The 16,836-nt window shown below is 45.5% G+C and overlaps 1 long non-coding RNA gene across 1 annotated transcript in view; it reads left to right on the forward strand.

Moving 5' to 3' along the window:
* The first annotated feature begins 2,119 nt into the window (after positions 1 to 2,119).
* LOC126506104 (uncharacterized) overlaps positions 2,120 to 16,836 on the forward strand; it is a 94,749-nt gene continuing 80,032 nt past the window's right edge. The window contains exons 1-2 of the long non-coding RNA XR_007593109.1: positions 2,120 to 2,350; positions 3,249 to 3,324. This is a non-coding gene — a long non-coding RNA (uncharacterized lncRNA). The remainder of the gene's footprint in view (positions 2,351 to 3,248; positions 3,325 to 16,836) is intronic.

Raw genomic sequence — 16,836 nt, forward strand, 5'->3', positions numbered from 1 at the left:
AAGTATTCTTTTGGAAACCCATATCACAACTCCATCGAGTCCCAGGAAGATGCTCATGAAGTTAACCCTCTCTGCCTTCACCAGTTAGATCATCATGGACCAATTTGTTGGGATTGCTTGGAAGGTAGAGTCAAAGGTTCTTGGAAAATGGAACCAACTGTTTCTATGGGGGAAAGGAGAAACAACAGATATGAAAAGGCGTGGATTCTTCTGCTGTGGCAAGTTGAGGGTTTTCCTGAGAAAGGAGAAAACCAGCTTGAAACATACTAGATTTCCAAGACCAGCCAGTTGTGTGCCTTTTAGGAAGTAATGCAACCTGCATGTCTTTAGCTTCCCATGGGCTAAAAACAAAGCTTCCTTAATAGGAATTGATGAAATGATACACTTGAAGAGCTTAAAAAAAAAACAATGCCTGGGACACAACATGCATGCATGAGATGTCTGTAATTATTAGCTATTTTGTTCTCCTTTGTTCCTAAAGTTTCACAAGGCTTCAGGCAAGACTTGAACCAAGCAATAGGGAAAGACAGCAGGCAAGTACTAACAAACATCTAATCCCTCTCTAGATAGCAAAACTGTGGCAAAGAAGTGACAGCGATTAATTTATTTAGGAGCAGTTCAGGGGCTGCTCCTAAAAAATGTGGGGAAAAAATTTTTTCCTTAAAAAATTTTTAAGGAAATGGTAATGGAGGTCCCTAAAAGCAAGTGCTTAGTATAGGTACAGGCTTGAGCTGCAATGGAGATTGAAGTTAACCTGGTTTCTCCTGGTCCTGAGCCATGCACCTGCCACGCAGATAGAACAAACCCAGAGTTGGTAAAACTCAATAACATGACTCGTAGGAAATGCATGCAGGCTGAGCTCAGTAGAAGCATTTGTTAACACTACAAGGATTACTGTTAGTAGCAGGTCTTTAGCGGGAGCAGCCAAACCCTGCTTAGGATGTTATATTTTGGCGCGCTCTCCTACCCTGGCACAGTTCCTGGCCTGGCACCAGATGACACTTGGGTAACGTTTGTGGAATGAATACGTTGTAATCTGGTTTTGGGGTGTGGGGCAGGGAAGGAGAGAGTAGGACGACTTGGCCTGGGATCCAAGGACTTCTTCCAAAAGTCAAAGCCCTAAGCACTTTGCAGCTGGAGCCTAGACACTACTTGGGGGTGGGTTGAAACCCACTTCACCCCAGATGCAGGGGTTGAAATCTAGGAGCACGCCTCGCCTGGACGCAAGCATCTTCAGTGTGAGCAGCTCTCTCCGAAAGCCTTATTTTTCTGGTTTGCGGTTTATTTACTTAAGCGTTTACAAATTCCAGGAGCAAAGGGGCTTCTAGAAACCGGGTCAGGGCCGAGGTCGCGGTTTGTATTTCTTTTCGGCTTCGCAATCGCACCGTAGGCAAGTGACAGCACCGGCTCCTTTATTTGTTCGTTGGAGAGGGTTCCGTTTCTTTTACCCCCCACCGTGCGAAGAAAGACAAGACACAGCTCGGATTCAGAAAAGGTCTCTCACACGACAAGCCCGCGTCCCCAATAGCAGAAACCACTCCATTCCCAGACTTAGTTTTTCATGCAAACACTAGCACGATTTAATAAAGAATTAGAAGAGATTTAATAAGACAAACTCGCTTCGTTAATCCTTGACCGCAAACACTGTTTTTGTGCCTCGGATTTCTGAAATTCTTGGCTCCAGGACACAGGACGCGCGGAAGCTTGTAAAAACTTCCCAAAACAGTAATCCGAGCTCTTCCCCTCTCTCCGGCCCCTAGTGACACCTGGATTTTAGGAAAGGGAAGATATGACAGGCAAAGAGAATGGTTCACAGGGCTAGGAGATACCTCTGGGGTGACTGTGGGTCGCGTTTTCCAAACCTGGCAAGTCGGCTGTTCAGACTCAGTTTCGCCAGCCGGGCGGTCCCGCTGGACGCCCCTCCCCCGTCTCCGCGCGCGCGCGTCGATTTAGAACCCAGCCCCGTGTTTAGGGGTTTCTGGGACTTGTAGTCCTTTTCCACAGCCCCAGGCGCCGGCACGACCTGGGACTCGGACTACATTGCCCAGGGAGCTTCCCGGCCTATATAAGCAGCCGGGCGCCGCTTCAAAGTGCAGTAACCATGTGGATGTTCTGCTGAAGCGTTTCCTCAAGCCTGCTGGGGTGGGAGGAGAGGAGGAGGTGGTGGTGGTGGTGGAGGAGGAGGCAGGGGGTGGAGAGAAAGAAAGCGCACGCCGAGAGGAGGTGTGGGTGTTTCTCTCCCATCCTAACGGAACGAGCTCCCTCTTCGCGGATATGGGATTGCCCAGCGGCTGCTAACCCCTCTCCTGGTCCTGCTCCCCCAAACCGGCGTGGCTCCCCGGTCACCAAGGTAGCTGCTGGGGCCGGGCAGAGGGCGCGGGGAGTTGGCACTGGCTCCCGTGCGCAGAAGTTTTTGCCCTAATCTCTGGGAGTTTTTTTTTTTTTTTTTTTTTTGGTGGCTTTGCATGCACTTGGCGTGTATTTTTGGGCTTCTTTCCCTGCGAGCAATTTCGGGAGGAGGTCTGATTTATTTATTTATTTTTTAGGTTTAAACAACCCCAAATGTCCTCGACTCTAGTGACCAGCTTCAACCCCCTTCCCTGTACTGAAATGGCATTCGCCCAAGTTGGAAACTCTTGGAGTGGTTGCAGGAAATAGTTTTTTTTTCTCCTGTTGGGAAGGGGGCAGTTGAGGGGGTGTCATATGAGTTTGCTCAAGGAAATAATCTTTCTAAAAATGTAGCTAGTCCTGTTGCGCCGCATGGCTGGTAGAATAATACATGCGTGGGGGCCCCTGTGTGTGTGTGTGTGTGTGTGTGTGTGTGTGTGTGTGTGTGTCGGGGGGGGTTAAAAACGGAAGAAAACCGGGGGACGGGGGGAGTGGTGAGGGAAGAAGTGTGGACCCAACTCGTGTCCAATGGGGATGCAGGTTTTGTATACTTGGCCTCCTCCACGCGGGGAAACAAGTGCTTTGGGATCTCCTCAACACTTACCTTAGTTCCACCCCCGGCGTATTCGAAGTTTCTGCGTGCCTGATCTTTCTGGTCAGCTACGTACTGGAAATAACCAAGCTAGGTTTGCTGTTATCTGGGGGCAAGAGATCCCGCCGATTTGGCTGCTAAATTGGGAGATGAGGAGTGGGGATCTGCAGGAAACGGAGGCAAAAAGGTCGAAACTCGGATTTGGGAACATTTCTTATAGACCCTTGCGGGGTTCCCTACTCAGTCTTCTTTCTTTGTAAATATTTAGGAGCTGACTGCAAGGGAGCAGGATTCGCATCCTTGGCTGGGCGAGCTTTGACTACAGAGTACCTGACCTGGGTCAGGTGAGTGTGGAAGTCGAGTCAATAAGTCAATAGGGGGATTTGTCTTAAGCCTTTCCGCAAGTCCTCTTGTAGCAGCAGTAGAGAAGCCGAGAGAAAGAAACTGTGGTCAAAACTGGTCATGATCTTTGCCGAGTAAAGATCCAGTGCCAACCACTTTTGAAGGTGGCACAGAATTGAAGCTGCCTGATGTTTGGGGAAGCGGGGAGGCACCAAACGACAACAAAATGCAGTAAAATAGGTCTATGGGAGAGGCATGCTGATTATTTAAATTCCAAACGATGCAGAACTTTTCCTCTGTTGAGGTCTTTAAGCAAAAGTGAAATACTCCTCCCCTTCGCACATTGCCACTTTGTTCTTTTCTGTTGTGGATGCGCACGTAATCAGGGGGCTGGGCTGTAAGAAATGAAAGTGGCGAATTGAAAGAATGAGAACTTCATAAACGGGAAGTTAGAGTTTAAAAGAATAACACAAGAGCTTCCAGGATTTGACTGGAGCCACCTGAACGTCAAGGAACCCAGACTGCTTCTCTTGTTTTGATATGTGTTCTTGGAAGTGGAGCTGAGGGCAGCATTTCTCTGTCAATACAGTGGCTTATTTATTTATTTATTTATTTATTTATTGCCCTAAAATGGTCCCGCTCCATTTCTAGAATGTATAGCCTCTGTAGGGGCACACACACCCTCATAGTTGTTGCAGGTTTTTTTTTTCTTGTGAAATTTTTGTGAACCGAGTAAACAACAGGTTAATAGGGGCTGGGGAGCTGTGGGCAGCTGGTTCTTGGTAACTTCTTTAACGTCCTAAATATTTAGCTGTTCCCTGGGCTACAATCTTTGGGTTTTTCTAATTAGGGAATAAAAGCCAGATACTTCATTATGGTAGTATAATGCTTTTGTTTCCTGCTGATAAGATCCTCAGGAGTACTGGTGGAGCAGGCAGCTTTCAGATGGGAAGGTTAGTTCTTCTGTGGTCTAATGTTGACCAAAGATTGGGGGCAGTCCACTCTTCAGAGTATATTGCAGACAAGGGACAACTGGTCCTCAGAGTCTTCTCTACCTGATGCCTAAAAATTATGAGACTGCCTTGTTAGGATGTAGTAAGCCAGGTATAGAGCTGTGGCTCACAGAAGGCCTTAGGTACGGGTAAAGAAACCGAGATGCAGCCCAGACAGTCATGTATACTGCTTGTGCTGAAGTTTGTGCAGTGCTGGGGGAGATCGAGGCCCTAGGGAAAATAGTGAACGCATTGCTCTTAATGTGAGAGTTCTTAGTTAGGTCCCACCAATGATAGACTGACCATACTTACCCTGATGTATGAAGGAACTGATATCATAAAAGAATGTAGATATTTGTAGAAGGATTTAATGTTGGGCCGAATTAATTTTGGAAAGCATTATGCTGAAAGCTTGAGTCAGGATAGTGGAGAAGGAAAACGAAACAAACCCTAGTGTCCGTGTGCAGCATGAGGCTTTTCTCTTGCTTGAAGTGTATCTTGACCGTTCACATCAAGGCATCTGAGCAGGTTGAAAGAGTCAGGTGTGTCTCTGCCTGAATAATTGGAGACCTTAAACTGCTTCAGTTCAATATGTGGAATGCTGGTAACTTGGCCTGTAGGCTCTGATTTGCCTGGTAGCAATGTTTTTCTTCTTCATTATTTCATTTCTTTCTTTTTTTTTTAAAAAAAATTATTTCTTCATTTCGATCAGTTGTGTTGATGTGTTCTTGTGAGCGTGTACATTGAAAGTACAATCTGCTCTTTGACTAAATCAAATCGGAACAGAAAAATCCCATCAAGATTTCCTTCTAAAGCAAGCAGGGAAAGTTCTTGATGTTCCAAATGAATCACTCTGGTCTCTCCACGAAAGTCATTTGGGTGTTATCATCCATTCAGACAACGTGGTTCCTGTTGCCAGCCTTCTTTGAAGAATATGAGGTGCAGTGCTTGCTTAGAAGAGCAGTAGATAAACGTCACAGAAAAGATCTGTTGCCTTCGCCCTCAAAGTGTTTCTAGCTGCAAGAATATGACTACAGAGGTGGGGGTGGTAGGGGGATACTCTGGGACTAATTCAATGTTGTGCAAGGAACTGACTTGAAAAATCCACGTGGCTTTTTAGCTAATAATGATCTCATGGAATTTCTGTCTGACTTAAAAAGTGTTAGGATTCAAGTGTGCTATGTTGCTTATTCAGCGGATTTCATGAGTACCTGCTAGGTGACAACTGTGTTCTAGGTGCTTAGGGTACAGCAATAAGCAATCAAGTCTGTTCCTCAGAGGTTGTTGCTTGGTCTGTGTGTGTGTGTGTGTGTGTGTGTGTGTGTGTGTATACATGTGAAGGCTAGAGGTAGATGTTGGGTGTCTTTCTCAATTGCTGGTGGGAGGCAGTCACTGTAAATAAAGAAGTAGGTGTTACAGTATGGCAGGTGCTAAGTGCTCTGGGGAAAAATCAAGCAAGGAGAGGATGAACAGAGAACAAGCGTGGGCCAGATTTGGAGACATTGAAACCCTTGTGTATTGTTGGTGGGAATGCAAGAGGTAGCACTTAGCAGAACAGAATGGTTGCTCCTGAAAATATGAAACAGTGTTACCATAAAGTTTGAAATTTCCATTTTTAGTTATCTAAATAATTCAAAGCAATGACTTATGCAGTTTGTTTTATGCTGAAAGTTGCCTCACTCATGTTAGCCAATAGGCTGAAACAAAACCCCCGAAGTATCTATTAATACATGAATGAAAAACAAAGTGCTGCTTATGTGTTCAGTGAGCTATTATTCAGCCCAGAAGAGGAAGAAACTCTTTTCACAGTGTATTGAAACCATAAAACACTATGCTAACTGAAAGAAGCCAGCCATCACTAGACATATAGTGTATGATTCTCATAGTAGGAAGTCCCGTAAGCGTAGTCACATAGTAGGGTCCGAATGGAGATTGGTACTATCTCAGGGGCTAAAGGAAGGGGAAGTTGGATTAATGAACACAGACTTTCTCTTTGTAAAAATTAAAAAGTTCTGGCAATGGATAATACTGGTAAATTTTATTTCTGTATTATCCAAATAAGAAATAAAAAGCAAAAGTTCAAGGGGTGTTGAAGGGTGTGTTGTGGTTGGCAGTTAAGGCAGGGGTCTTCATTGTGTGGCATTTGAGCAGAGCTCCTCAAGTCCAGAGTAGAAAATGCAAAGGTCCTGAGGTGGAAGGAGGTGGGGCATGCTGGAGGCAGGGCAAGGAGGCTGGAGAGGCTGCAGGTAGGAGCAGAGGAGGTCCTCGGGTGGGAGGACAGTCAGGGTCCAGTGGTGGAGAGGCTGCAGGTAGGACCTTGGGTGGAAGGGCGGTCGGGGTCTAATGGTGGAGTGGCTGCAGGTAGGGAGCAGGTAGGACCTTGGGTGGGAGGGCGGTCAGGGTCCAGTGGTGGAGTGGCTGCAGGTAGGAGCAGAGGAGGACCTCGGGTAGGAGGGCAGTCAGGGTCCAATGGTGGAGGCCGATTTTGCACACCAGCAGTTCTGAGGATTTCTGAACCCTGACGGGGTCCCCAGTGGGGTTTTCAGCCTTGCTGAGCTCAACTGTGCTTTCTAAAGAGACTGGCCGGGCTGGCAGGACCACATACCAGGTGGAAACTTGATCCAGGGGGCATGAGGGAAACCTAGATTTCCAGACTGGTTTGTCATGTGACATTTCCTGGCATTGAGGTTCACTTAAGGAGCAAAGGCGTCTCCTTCACTGAAGAGTAGACCCATCTTTGTTCTGTTCAGCAAATTCTAAGAAGCATCTGCTGGTCCTGGGCTTTCTCCAGCTTTCTGCCCCATCACCACCCTGCTGGCCATCAGATTTCACTGAAGGGGAATGACCTGATCCTGGGCAGTATGTTTTCATCGTCTTGGGCGAGATACGCTCCATATTAGTGATTCTTCTTGAAAACTCGGGAGAGAGGCCTTCACGGGGGGCATTGCTAAAGTCCCTGATTGTAGTACTGCAAAGGTTCCATGTTCATCATCAAATGCTAGGAAGCAGTAGGCAAGTCACACAGCAAAAGAATAAGTCTGTCTCAGCCATCCCAGAGTCAGACCCCAAGCTTTTCGCCATGTGTAAAAATTAGCTGTGTATTTAAGACTCACAGTTGCACCCCTTCCATTTGCTGCCTTTTCTTTGGTACGCAGACAGTTGAGTCTCTTGTTAACATGAAGATACCTGCATTTTCCTTTTTCCAAAGATCTGTCCCACTGATGGGATTTTATTTCACTAAAAAAAAAAAAAGTTTTAATTTTATGTGTGTGAGTGTTTTCCCTGCATTTGCAGAAGTGCACTGCCTGCCTGCCTGGTGACCTCGGAGGCCAGAACAGGCACTGGATACTCTGAACTGGGGTTGCAGATGGACTGTGTGCCACCGTGCAGGTGCTGGGAACCAAACCACAGTCCTCTGAAAAGGAGCAACCATCTCTCCAGCCCCTGATTGGGGTTTTATTTAAGTAATTTATTTAAGTACAAAAATACTACATCCTTCAGAGTTCCTCATTTGCTGCACAATCCAATGTTCTCAATTGGTGTATTTTGACCTTTGAAGAAAATGAAATGGTAGTTGAAGCCCTGTTCACTTGAAAGCTATCTTATTACAGAAGAAAAGCCTAGTACTTGCTGTATATAACTATAGCATTTCTCATTTGGTAAACTAACCTTACCCTGTAAAACAGGTACTCTCTCCTGCTTTTTTTTTTTTCTTTTAAATATGGTCCATTCTAGAGATTGACCTAAGTCCTCAAACTTGGAAACTTAAGTGTTTTTTTTTTTTTTTTTTTTTTGAGCCATCTCTTCAGCCCTGTTTGCTTGTAAGGGGAATTTTTACTATAGATTTCAAGCGTAAGCCAACATTATATATTGTGGTACCTGCAAATGCCAGGAAAGTTGCACTGGGTTTGATGGATCTGGAGTTACAAGCCACATTGTGAGCTGCACAGTGTGGGTGCTGAGAACTGCACTGTGAGAGCCACAGCTGCTCTTAGCCACTGAGTCATCTCTCCAGCCCCAGCAGTAGCTTCTTAATACACAGAACCCACTTGGTTCATCCTACTCCGCGTTCAACATCGCTAGCTCAACACCGATCTTGTCCCATCTGCATCCTCACACACTCCCCACCCCTTTAGTCTTTGATTATTTGGAAGCCCATCTTAGACATTCCACTGCATCTGTATTTATCATGAATCCTTAGGGTTTGAATTATTTATGTAGGTACATAACGAAATACTTACAAGTCTGCAGCACTGGGTGCTCTTATGTGACCGTGCTGAGGGGAGGGAGTGCTGTTGGCATTCATTGCATAGAAACTGTGGCTGCTAACTCAGCAACCTACAGTCTGTCGTATTTTGGTAGTTAGATACAGAGGCATCGTCCAAGCCAGATTCTTTTTTATTTTTGTTTGTTTTTGCCTTCAGGGGCACAATGTTTTCATTTTAAAATATGGCTAGTGCCACTGTTGGGCATCCCTGCATATGGCATCCTTTAAAAGTACCGCTGTGAACTCGCAGACTGGAGCATACTTTGTACGCTTTTCTTCATGGCGTTACTTTTCTTTGTCTTCCTTTCAACCCACTTAGGTTCTTGTAATTTATAGACTAGGTTACTGTGTAGCCCTGGTGGGCCTCAACTCGGTGATCCTCCTGCCTCAGCCTCCTGAGTGCAGGGATTCGATGTAGTTGTATACCACTATCCTCAGCCTTGTAGTTATTGATCTCAGTCAGAGAGTTGGCTCCTGAGGCTTTTGACAAAACCATGGAAGTTCTCATAGTTTTCTTCCTTTGTGTGTGACAAGATGTTCCAGGCTTATCTTTTTTATTTCTTGTCTTACACCATAAATCAGCCTTTTCGTCAGGAAGCTCTTGTTCTTTTGAGAGAGAAATGAAATGGACACCTTTGCTTAGGACCGCATGAGCATTCTTGTCCTCATCTTTAGGTGATAAAACCAAATTTAAATGATGAAAACTTAATGCCTGACTCTCTTCCCCTCCCCCCTTCTTTGAAGACAGGATCTTACTATGTAGCTGTGGCTGTTCTAGAACTCAATATATAGATCAGCCTGGCCTCTAACTCACAGAGATTCTCCTGCCTCTGCCTCCCAAGAAAGAGCTAGGATTAAAAACATGTGCCACTGCACCTGATTTACCTGAGTGTTTTGTAATAACAACATTTTGATCAACAGTCCATTTTGATATGTCTCAAAAGAGCCTGGAAATAATCTGAACTTTTTTTTTTTTAAGTTTATTTATTATATATACAGTGTTTTGCCTGCAGAGACCAGAAGAGGGCATCAGATTTCATTACAGATGGTTGTGAGCCACCATGTGGTTGCTGGGAATTGAACTCAGAACCTCTGGAAGAGCAGTCAGTGCTCTTAACCGCTGAGCCAACTCTCCAGCCCCAATAATCTGAACTTTAAAAAAAAAAATTTTGGTCTGACTTTCAGTGTATTCCTGGGTAAGCAAAAATGCTATTGACACTTTTTAGTGGCACTCCATCTAGAGATAGGGAAGTCAAATTTGTGGATCTTGCTCAACTTTGCAGTGCAGTAGGATGAAGAGAAGCCATCCAAGTGTACTGCAGTGGTGTAGATGGGAGGCGTCTTGGGAATAGCTCCTTCCTGTAAACCCTGAAGCTCACTTGCCTTTTCTTCATGTTATACCCATCGTCTGACGATACTCTCAGGCAAAACTTCAGTGGTTTGTGCATGGAAATAGTTTTTGGTGTGGAATTTTTTTTTGTGGTATCATGTCAGCATTCAAGAAGTTATGGAATTTTGAGCATTTTGAATTTTGTATTATGCTGGCATAACCTGTACTGAAACTGGGCTGTGGGGATAGCGCAGAGGCAGACTATTCTTATTGTGTGTGAAGCAGCTCAGTGCTGAAACAATAGCAAAATTAACCCATGTGTTCCTTGCAGCACCTACCCCTCTCCCATATACGTGCAGAGAGAGGGACCATGCAAGAGGACACTGCTGCTAAGTTCAGTATTTCTCTTGCTGTTGGATTCAGTCAGAAGTTTGAGAAATACTGTTTACACTTTTCTGTCCATGTTGTCCAAGGCTCAGCATTGGGGATCACCTGGGAACTTGTTAATTGTCCTCTTGGGTCCTGCCTAGACCTGTATCAGCTGACATTTAGGAAGACCCTCAGGTGATGTGTACCCTTCCATGCTTGAGAAAGTCTGTCCTAAAGGATGCCTGCCCAGTCCTGTTAGCAATGGCCTTTTTATAGTCCCTGTGTTTCATGGCCAGTTCCCACCTGTTGAAGCTCACCTTCGTACATGCCCCTGGCAGCCTTCTCCGTTTCAGGTAAACGGAATCACCAGGCAGAATTCTGACTGAGAGGGAGAGGGAAGAAGAGAGAGAGAGAGAGAGAGAGAGAGAGAGAGAGAGAGAGAGAGAGAGAGAGAGAGAGAGAGAGAGAGAGAAAGTTGAGAACACTTTTATGGCCTTGGACCTAGAGGCAGAAAGAGACCACAAGCTACATGTGCGCCCAGGGGTCGTGTAGTCACATGAAGAAACAGTGCAGCTGCATTTTAACCTGAGGGAATTGATGTTTGAGGACCTCTCTCATCACAGGACATCTGCACCGCTGGGTATAAAGTTCCTCATCAGAAAAACCTGAGCGAAGGAAAACAACACCAGCCTCCAAGTGTCCTGGTTCATTTGCACTGGGGTGGGACGTTAATCTGGGGAAAGATTTTTGTTTTGTAAAGATAGCTTAAAAGCATCTCATATGTGTTTCTGAATAGAAAAGACTTAGGGCAGTTCATTTATTTGGCTTGCGCGCGCGCGTGTCTTTGTGTATTCCGCCTGCTGTGTACTTCACCCTCTCCATGTTGTCAAGTCCTTCTCTTCCCTAGGAGCTTGCCCAAATTCTTTTCCCTTTTACTTGAGACTTCTGTCATTTGAAGCTCTGTCTCTTAAACTCTGTTTTCTTTGCGGGGGTGTTTTGTTTTCTTATCTGTCAAGAGTACCTAGCATATTAAAAGTGCACAAACCATATTTGTTGAATGAACTAATCCATACCCACTTTGCCTTTGAGGGTTGCAGGTGCTTTCTCAGACGAAACCAACCCTCTGTACCTCCGTGCTGATTAAATCCTTTCGTAATTGCCTTACTACTGTGGAAAGCGCTTTGGTGTGCAGAGAGATGTGAAGAACGTGGAGAGATGCCTTAAGCTGCTCTTTTGGTGGGGTTTGAGCTCTTGCTCACTATAGCTCTCTAGAGGACACACAGCTTGGGGAATTGCTGGCCATGAGACTAGGAGAGTGGAACGGAGAGCAGGGTAGTGAGACAAACTTGCTAGTGCTCTTGTTGTACCCTGCTGTACCACAGGATGGGGGCTCCTGGGCGACCTCCTGTTCACTGTTCACTGTTCCTTAGATATCAACAAAACATGGAACATCTGTGTGTCTGTTTCCTCCTCTGTAGATTAGGTATAAAAATACCTGCTTGGGGCTGGGGGCTGGGGGCTGGGAGATAGCTCAGTCAGGAAAGTGCTTGCCTGAGTTCAGTCCGCAGAGCCCCCACACAAAGCTAAGTGTGATGGTGCACGCTTGTAATCCCAACGCTGCGAAGTGGGAGGCAGGAGATTCCTGGAAAGCACTGGTCAGCTCTTAATCAGAGAACCACGGGTCAAAGTGAGAGCTTCTCCCAAAAACAAGAACAAGCCGGGCAGTGGTGGCATATGACCTTTCAACCTATTACTTGGGAGACAGAGGCTGAAGGATCTGAGAGTTCAAGGCAAGCCAGGTTTACAGAGTGAGTTCCAGGACAGCCAGGCTACAGAGAGAAACCTTGTGTCGAAAAATCAAACCAAACCAAAAAATGAACAAGGCGGAGGGCTCCTCAGGAGCAGCACTTAAGGCTGACTTCCGGGCTCCGCACGTGTATGCACACATACCATTCTTCCCCAGCCAAAAACCTGCCACCAAAAACAAAAACAAAAAAACTACAGACCTATCCCTGGGGTCATGATACGTCTCAACTAGGGGTGTCATTTGACTTTGTCAGGAGACACTTTTGCTTGTCCCACCTGTGGCTTTTGGGGTGAGCTCCAGTTGGTAACCAATGTCGAGGCCCAGGATGATGACCAGTGTGCTGTGGCAGTGGTTCTCAACTTGGGGGTCACAACTCCTTTGGGGGGGGTGCATATCATATGTTTGTATTATGATTCATAGCAGTAGCAAAATTACAGTTATGAAGTAGTAATAAAATCCTATTCTATTGTTAGGGTTTTCAACACAGCCTAAGGAACAGTATTAAAGGATTACAGGATTAGGAAGGTTGAGAACCACAGTGCTATGGTGCTGAGGAAAATGTCTCTATCATGAAGAGTTGCTCCAAATGTCAGTCATGCCAGGGTTGAAGAACCCTGTGGTAGAGTAGATTTCCAGATTCAATGAAAATTACCTCCCTGAAGAGAGTGATTTAACTTAATTTACTAGTTCAGGCTAGTTGAGCAGAGCTTTCTTCAGAGGCTGGGGTTGACTTTCACTTTAAAAAATGTTTAAATCCCATTTATTTATTTGTTTCATATGTGCATGTGTGCACATGTACATGTGTACATGCATGCCATGTTGCATGTATGGAGGTCAAAGAATGACTTGGAGCGATCAGTTCTCTTTCCCTCGGGATCTAACTCACGTTGTCAGCCCTGGCAGAGGCAGAAAGTGCTTTTACTTTGTAAACCATCCCATGGTGGGGCTTGAACTTCTTACCAAAATAAATGCCCTCTCTCTCCTCTCCCAAGTGCTGGGCCTGGTATCCGAAGTCCTGTGGTCTGCCATTGACTTCTCGTAGGCTCTGCAACCTCCACAAAATCGCTAGACATTATTGACTGGTTGGTTTTTCTCACATGTAAAATGAGGAATGTTAGCTTGCTGCTGTTCACCACCAATACCCCAGTACTTTAACTGGCCAGTTCTGAGCTTGTGGCCGCCTTCTCTTAACACAGTCTTGGCGGGGACATGCGATCAGATATCGGTCCTAGCCCCTTTCTCAAAGAATAACTTGCTGTAGAAGTTGTACCTGTGAGGGCAGCCTGCTGGAGATGGACCTAGGGACTTGTGCATATGAGGCAAGCTCTCTACCACTGAAATGTATCACCAGCCCTAAGAGACATCTTTTAAACTAACTGTTGCTCCGAGCTTCAGATTTCGAGTAACTGTTTCTGAGATTGTCTAAAAGGGCCTTGGCTCTTCTGAGATGATCACTTCCTTTGGGACAGGCTGAAAATGAAAGCATATGTTTATGACTCCTATGTCCCGAGCAGTGGCTCGTATAACGGAATCAGTTACGTGATGACAGACTGTGGTGTCCGCTAGGATGGTTTCTGATAGGACAAGACAAGGAGTGGCCTGGGTGAATGTGTGGGGAGGCTGAGACGGCACTGTGTCCAACTCCAGAATATTCTGAGGCTCATCCAGCTTTCACAGTACAAATCTCATCCATCGTCTTTGCCCGAAGGAAGGTCAGAAATTAACCCTGAGAGAGCCCAGGGACAGAAACAGATAGTTGTAAAGAAACCCTTTTTCTCTGTCTTGGGAGAGCCAACCATAAAAGTGTTGGACTTTCTCTACCCTGGGTTTACAGCCATATTACCATATATGTCCCCGGGTGAGGAGACTTCTCCTCTGGACAGAGTTTCCTTGGCCTCTGGCCAGGAGATTGATCACATGCCAGCCACCCTTCCTTCTTGGGGCATTCCTTTCTCTTCCTTATGAAAGACCTCATGGCTTGCCTGACTCTGCCCATTGTTAACCCCTCCCATCTGGAGGCTGCTGGGCCTGACAGTGACGTGGTGTCTTCTTGAACGGATCCTCCACCTCAGTTCTGAGACCTGCTTGTATTCTAGATGCCTTTAAACACGTCTTCACGCAGAAGCCCCTCTTTACCTGTCTAACTTTAGCCGAATCTTTTAGACGTAGTTATTTTTAAATGAGACAGCATTTAAACAGCGCTGTAATGGAATCAGCACTGGAGGACTTTGGCAAGAACTCCTTGTTTTTGTGCCGCGTAAGAGCTCTGTAAGCATCCTCCCCCCTCCTCCACGCATGGTACCTTTGGTTTTATTAGGAATAGCACAGAGAATGTTCTGCTGGACATGGTTGTATGTGTGTAACTTGCAATGTCCCTTTCACACACTCATTCATTTGGAGCTGCTGGTTGGAAGCGCTTATCCTCACCTAACTCTAAGATGTCTGTAGGCAAACAGCGGCTTAGAAAGTACAGTGGAGGGCAGGAATGTCTCCCTGTTCTGTTTGCTGTGTGCTAAGCAAACACGCTCTTTTCTTCCTTTCATTTAATCCGCAGCATAGCCTCATGTACGGTACCTTACAGAAGACAAGGCTGTGGTAACTAAGTAACTCTGTCAATGTTACCGTGAGTAGAGGCAGGAGCGGGACTGGAGCATGAGCAATGGAAGAGCACATGCACCTGCCCGCCCGCCCACCCCCCCACCCAAAAGGAAAAAAAAAGCATAGCTTTTACTCTGGTTTGTGTTCTCAGGGCTGGCTCTAGTCCTCCAACTTCAGGCTTCTCTCTGTTACAGCTGGATAATTTATGGCCTGAGGTCTGTTTTTGAACCCGCTGACCTCTTTCCTGTCCTTAGTGCCATTGTACCAGGACTTCCCCCTTCCCCAGTGTTCTTCTGCCTGATTCCCACTCCTTTCCCCTCTTTCTTCACTTGCAGGTCTCAGTCGAAATGTGCCATCTGTTTTTTCTGACCAGTCAAAATTAAGCTGCCACTAAGTTGTATGATCTAGTTTAAATTTCTCCTCTTTTGAGGGGGTTTCTGTTGGGAGTGTAATCCAAGGTCTTATGAATACTAGGCTGGTGGTCTCCCACTGATACACACCTCTAGGCTGGCTTTGATTCTTTTGCATGTGTTTATACTGACCCTGTTCGTCTTGTTTTCATCCATCCCATTTGTTTATTGTCCGCCGGAACTTGAATGTGTGTCTTTAGGACAGGGTCCTAATGTGTGTTGAATGTTAGGACAGGGTTATAATGTATGTCTTTAGGACAGGGTCCTTGTTAAGTTTTTAACCCATCTTTCAGTGTCTTTGTGGGTTGAGTCAGATCAAATTTCAAAAAGAAGTCTAACTTAGTCTTGTTTTCAAATTCTTGAGTCCCAGAGATTCTTTACAAGCTTAAAAACAGCTAAAAACAAACAAACGAAACTCCAGAAACTAACACTGATATGAGATATGTTTGCTTATATTTATCATATTATAAACATTTTTAGATATTACACATGAGCATAGTAAGTTTTTTTTTTCTCAAATGAGAAAATGATAATGGCCTCTAGAATAGGACAAAGCAAAATTTAGCAAGATGGCAGGGTGTGATAATCCCAGCACTGTAGATCACTGTGGAGCTTGAGGCAAGTGTGGTCTACTTAGGAAGTTTGAGTCCAGTCAGGTTTGTGTATTGAGACCCTGTCTCAAAAACTATATATATATATATATATATATATATATATATATTTTTTTTTTTAAAGGAGAAGTGGCATTGTTGGGTAGTGTTGTGGATCATTTTAAGGCCTGGCTGAATGAGAGATGCACATAGCACACAAACATCTTACTGGCCTCCTGTCTGCTGTGATGTCATGTCTTGCAGTCTCTGAATAACGCTAATGTACACACAAGAGACTGGGCAAAGAGACAAACAAATGCCCTCATGGAGTTGACAATTTAATTTTGTCTTTGAATCTTAACTGAAAGGGCCTTGGGGACTTCATTTGGGCTACTGCTACACAGGATAGATGAGTCATTTGAGATGTTGGGTATGACAGGGAGCTTCTGAAATTGGGAGGTGCTGAAGGCCTATGGTGGCAGGAGGCAACCCAACATCCCTCAGTCTAGAGACTATGTATCATCTCTTCCTGTTCAGGAAGAGATGCATGGCCATGCATTTCAGCAGTCTTAGCGAAACAGAATTGCTCTGAGAACTTGGGAGTAGTGCTTTTCTCTGTTGAGTTTCTAAGGAGCAACATAGCAAACGGCCTGGAAGCTGTGCAGTGGGTAGGGTGCTTTGGTGACTGAGAAGAGCAGCGTGAAGGAAACGTATCTTCCTTAACAGCAGCTACTCCACAGTCTCTGCTGGGCTCTTCCTGCAGCTTTGGCTACGTAGTATTCTACTATGAAAATTCGATTGTCTTGGCTGAAAGTGTAGCTCCTTGGTAGGATGCTTGCCCAGCATGCCGGGGGCACAGAGTTCTGTCCCCGGAACTGGAAAAAAGAAGTCCAGTGGAAATTCTATTGACTTGAGGTCTTATTGTTGACAGGCTCTGCTGCATTTGCAGTTACAAGGGGCAAGGTGAATGTTGTTGATAATACACTGGGCTATGGAAGTGTTTGCGAAGGTATTTGAGAACGTGTTTGAGAGGTTCCTGTTTAGACGTCTGGGGAGTACTTTGTGTACCCCTGTGCTGGTGGCATGCACTTGTGTCACTGTGAAGGTGTTGGGTATCAAAGCATCTGTGGGGGGCTTGATCACCAGGAAAT

This window comes from Alexandromys fortis, unplaced genomic scaffold (assembly GCF_014885135.2).
Source record: "Alexandromys fortis isolate MF-2015 unplaced genomic scaffold, M_Fortis_MF-2015_v1.1 scaffold_48, whole genome shotgun sequence".
NCBI lineage: Eukaryota > Metazoa > Chordata > Mammalia > Rodentia > Cricetidae > Alexandromys > Alexandromys fortis.